This window comes from Colias eurytheme, chromosome 17 (assembly GCF_061535395.1).
Source record: "Colias eurytheme isolate Ceu_HAF_F1 chromosome 17, ilColEury1 Martin Lab GWU primary, whole genome shotgun sequence".
In the NCBI taxonomy this organism is placed as follows: Eukaryota; Metazoa; Arthropoda; class Insecta; order Lepidoptera; family Pieridae; genus Colias; species Colias eurytheme.
The window spans coordinates 2301171-2307032 of NC_142996.1; positions in this window are offsets into that span (position 1 = coordinate 2301171).

A 5862-nucleotide genomic window follows, 5' to 3' on the forward strand; every position below is an offset into this window, starting at 1 on the left:
TGATTGTTTTTCGATTCACAGAGATACCAGATATTATACTTCGGGCATTCAGCCTCTATGTACAAGAATGAGTTACTGTTAGTTGCTATATAGGGAAAGGAAGGGATGATGGCCTGCCTATTCTTATTTGGAAAAATAGCTACTTTAATGAAATAAATCAAGAATATCTATAGAAACTAATGGAAATTTAAGAATTATTACAATTTGCTTATTCGAAAAGTAGTATCCAGGCTTAAGTATATTATAATATTCCCTATCTTTTAATTCTTATATTTGATCCTTATTATAAATCTTACCTAATTTCTTAATCATCTTCCTAACTGTTTCCATAACTAACATTGAATGATGATTAACTAACTTAATGTATTTATTAAGATTATTGTCATTTAATTTTTTTTTAGACGTGAATTAATGTGAAATTAATTTTCTTCTGATTTTCCACTAGCGGAGAAAAAATAGATGGCTGTTTTATATTATTAACTATTGAGTTGACGATATAAACTGAATGCTGATTTTTTTTTTGAAAAGCTTTAATGAAATTGTCATATTTTATAGCATCTTTGTAATCCAAATTAATACCGGTAATATGATCGATCCTAATCTTCACAGTCAGCAAAGCTATTACAAGCATAGTGTGTAAAGTTCGGATGTATTATATATTATGTATTATTTTTATGTATATTAGGCGATTCACTATATTGTAATACGAATAATTCTCGGAATAAAAGTCAGGGCCGTACTCAGGTGGATATAATTCATGCATATTCATTTCACGTATTTTAAAATAATTTTGTGTTAAAGGTAAACCTCTAACGGGTTTCGAATTAAATTATTTTCTATAATTTTTACTAATTATTAAAATTATTTTTATTCTGTAAATAAAATGCATTTAATTCTCCGTACACAAATTCTAATGATTAAATTAAATTGAATGAAATGAAAAAATTATTTTTCACAATTTTTAAACGTTTTTTCAATTAAAATCGGCCACATACATTAAATTCTTTAACCTAAGGCCTCCTACAAACCACGAATAAAAGCTTGTAGAATTTTTTTTATATAAAGTGTACTTTTTGCCTCTGTGATGGTTACAACCGATTCATGGTTACAACCGATGCCAAATCATTATATAGAGTGGTTTTGTCTTTTTGATTCTGAAATTATTTATTAATGGATTTTGAATGCCTACTCAATTTTGGGTATGTAAGTAATTTAATTTAATTTATCATTGATTAAGAAATTAGGCTATTCACTACCTTCAGCATTAACTTTATAATATAACTTTACAATCTAGTTAATCTAATTAATTTTAAAGTAAATCTCTATTGTTTAAAACTAGTCTACGAGCAGCCTAAATCGATGTAGTGCTCTCTGGAATTAAGACTTTCATGGATGGAAAATCTTGGAAAGGAAATAAGGACTAAAAATATAAACTATAGGAAAAGGAAGCAACACAGACTATTCTATGTACTTACCAAATCTGGTTACTTTTTGGGATCGATGTTTTGATATAGCCTCCAGGCCGCAGAAATCGTAGATTCTGGATCCTCAGCTCCGTAGCGATAGCAAGGTTACTATCTATGCCACGTTTTTTGAGGATCCTACCGACTGCGCCAAATACATTTCCCGCACCCGGAGGCCCCAAAAGAAACTCAAATATACTTAGAAACTACATTTAATGACTAAAGTGAGACTTTTACACCCATGTCTGCACGATGCAGACCGGAGTTCAAGAAAGAATTTATACATTTTAATAATTATAAAGACGTAAGCTTGGATGCTAACTAAGGGAAATCGGACCAACATTCTATTCCCGTGCGAACGGCGTATTCATCAGTTTCGTATGAAGGCAGGGCCGTAACTCGTATCATTTAGTGTTTGCATTTCAAATAAAAATTCATTTCATGAGCATATTGTAAATTGTATCTATTTTTACACATTACCTACTGGTTATTATTCTGTGACATTGCATGCGATTTATAATTATAGTAACTTAACAACATATGCATATGAAAACAGTAGTACTTCTGGCCTAGACAAACAAAACTGTTTGTATAAATTGGTAGTTTGTTGTTGTTTTAAAGTGAGAAAATATTGTACGTATCTATATTCTAACATCTATAAGAAATATAACGGATCTACTATACTTGTACATTGTCTGTTGTGTACGCATCTGAACAATTTTAAAATATCATTTTGTGAGATTACAATTTCGGCAGCCTTACTGTCCTATTATATTAAAATAATTATTCAAGTATGTTTGGCTGTATATTTGTTAATTAATACTAATATCTATACCCAACTAGTAAATAAACTATTATATTATTGCAATTCAATATTAAACTTATTTAGTGTTTGTGTATTGTATCTTTTAGACTTATTTAGTTTTAAAAAAAGTTTTTGGATGTACATTTGTTTAAAAAAAATATTGTGTGGCGACATGTCTTGTAAATTTTATAAAATTATATTGTTTATTATATATTGTGTAAAACTTAGAAATTGTTTTTATGAACTTGTGTATGTATTTCGTGTAAAACTTAGTAATTGTTTTTATGAACTTGTGCATTTTATTAAAAATTATAGAATGATGGTGACGAATAGTAATACTAAAATATATATTTTATTTCAACTGAATATCAATACTCGTTACACACTCCTCGAGATTTCATATTATTTTATAGTCTCTTCACTTAATAACATAAATCTTTCCCACACAGATATCTATATAATATGTATTATAGGTACCTATGTTATATGTGCGAATGTCTGTCTATCGTATAGTTTATTTATTATATTTTTGCGTATGGTTATGTGGGTCATTGTCAAATTTTGCGCAGGTAAACGTAACTCCAGATTTCAAAAATGTGAAAAAGAAAATATTTTAAAATTGAACTTTTCTTTATGCCTGTGCCTGTTAAAACAACTGAAGTAGGGTTAATTTAAGTTGGCCGCGATGTTTAGCTAATAATTTAAGATTTATTTCAGATTTAGTGCGTCAGGGTGGTGAAAAAATACAACTCTGTTATCATTATACTTTGCCTTTTATCATAAAATTAAATAAGCCAGTCGCACATATTTTGGCTTTTATATTAATTACAGTCTTATATCTTATAATCACCATTAGAAGTACAAGCTTTTTTTAAGTTTTACAGTAATTCATTTAAAGTTTTAGTCAACTCTGTTACTTTATGAATAATAACAAACCTTAAATTCTACACAACTCCATGAAATATCTATAAATTAACAGCTAATTACAACATATAACCGCTTCATTAACTGGCAAATTAACCTATTATAATATAGCAGTATTATATTGAATAGCTTTTCCTAAATTTCGTAAATATGTTCTTTAATCTTCGGGACACGAAAGTAACAGAGTTGTAACACAGTAACTTAGTTGTTCTTTTTGTACTATAAGTGAATAAATTGCATACTCTTGATATGTTGTCACGTTCGAAAATATTTGTTTTGGTTTTTAAAACATTTTTCTTACATGTGGGCTGATTTTTTTCATATGAAACTTTGATCCACAGCAAGACACTCTTGTATAATTTGTATTTCCTGCCTAGAGAATTTAACGGCCTTCTTGTCAAATATTTTATCAATAGCATACTTTTCCTTCCGATTCCTAACTTTTTCATGGCGTTTTTTAATAGCATTTACTGGTTTTACTGGATTGCCGTCCTTATTTTTAGACTTTTTTCGTTTTTCTCTGTTGCATTGTTTTTAATACGTCTGGTATCTCTTGTTTACTGTTTGTAATTGTTACTTAAATTTTATATAATCTGTAAATAACTGCGATATGTTTCTCTTAACTTGCTTGCTGCTCAGCTAGCGTGAGAAGCATTTTAAGGGCGTTAATAACGGCAGAATATCCTGTAACAATATCTTCATGGTTACATTTAATTATATATGATTTATTTACATATAACAACTCAAAATTACTTTAGGAAACCGATTATTAAGGAAAAAAAATATTACAAATATAAAATTTCAAACAAAAGTTAAAGAATACATGCTTACTCAACTCTGTTACCATGAGCTAAGTAACAGAATGATGATAACAGAGTTGTAAATTTTACATTCTAAAAGACATAAACCATAGAATAATGCATTTAGTTATTTTTTTATTTCAAATTGAGCATAATTACCCCTTAAACAACAAATTGAACGTAAAATAATAGAAAAAACGGTTTTACTTACGTCAATAGGGAGGTAACAATGTTGATGCGGAATAAAAACACGCGGCACGTTCAACGCCATGCGGTCGACTGAAATTCAATGTACCCCTCCCCCCGACCTCACGAACGACCACAATGGCTGCAGAAACCTTGCTCAAGCTAATAGAAAGTCGAAAACAGCGCCACCTCTATTTTGAGTAATTATTTATTTAGTAACATAGTAGAGCACACGATTCTAAACACTACGTGGGACAAAGTTAAAAAATTTTTTATAAAATAAATTTTAGCACTGATCGGTTTTAAAATCTACTCTTAGAAATATTTACAATATTCTGTTTATAGTAATATTTTAATTGATGTGGGTTGGTATATTGGAAATTGTAGTTATTTTATATTTTCTGTAACGAAGTGCTGCTTGGGACAGGTCAAATTTGTATGGAAAACCCTTCTGTTACCAGAAAAAACCACAATGTTACTTTAAAAAATAAAATAAAAAATGAAAAATAGGCCTTTATTTTATTAATATATTATTAGTAATGCGATTAAGTTTGTATTTGCTGTAAGTTTTGAGTGACAGTTAACTTTTTAATGGTATAAAAGTAAAAAACTTTTGAGGGACAAGTTTACCTGCGCAAAATTTGACAATGACCCATGTGTGTATGTCTATATATAACTCTTATCTATTGCCTTCAATATTAAAAATAAATTAAAGGTTGGTTTTATCAATCCTTGCTCTCTAGGAACCCGTCATGATGAATTTGTCGTCGCACTAAACCGACTTCAGGTGGACGTACTGGCGGTCAACGAGACCTGGCTTCGTGAGGGCGAAGACGGTCGCGCGCCACAAGTCCCCGGCTATAAGCTGCGGCACATACCGCGCTCGAGATCCATTCGCAACCGCGGGGGTGGTGTTGGGTTCTATGTGAGGGAGGGTATGGTGGTAAAAACGTTGCAGCATCCTGTATCCATGCAAGTCGAGCAGATGTGGATAAAAACCACAGTTCAGGGTAAAACAATAATTATAGGTACAGCGTATAGACCACCTTGGCTTGACGTCCAGCTTTTCTTGGATACTATTATGGAATCCCTGGGCTCCTTCGCCTGGTCTGATAACATAATAATCTTGGGCGATTTCAACATAAATCTTTTAAACAAGCAACATGCTTCTTGTACCAAATTAAACAGTTTTTTGAACCTGATGAATCTCAGCCAGCTTATATCCGAGCCAACTCATTTCACGGATAGTAGTGAGACATTACTAGATCTAATCTGCACCAATATCCGCGCATCACACGTGTCCGTTAACCATGTCAGTGCCCTGAGCAACCATGCTTTCGTATCATGTATATTAGATGTACCCAAAGATAAATATACTCCAAAATGGATAACGTTCAGGTCACTCAAGGACATTGACATGGAAAGTTTTGAAGCTACTTTGGAAGAAGTGCGATGGCAAACAATTTTGGAATTGGATGATGTCGGCGAGATGGTGAACGTTCTTACTGCATACATTCAAATTATTTTTCATCATTACGCCCCCAAGAAAGTGAAGTACTTGAAACGAAAGGTCTATCCTTGGGTGACGTATAACATCAAAATGATGATGAAATCTCGGGATGAAGCACAGGTCGTAGCCCGGAGAAGTAAGGACACAAAACATAAGGAATATTACAGAGAATTA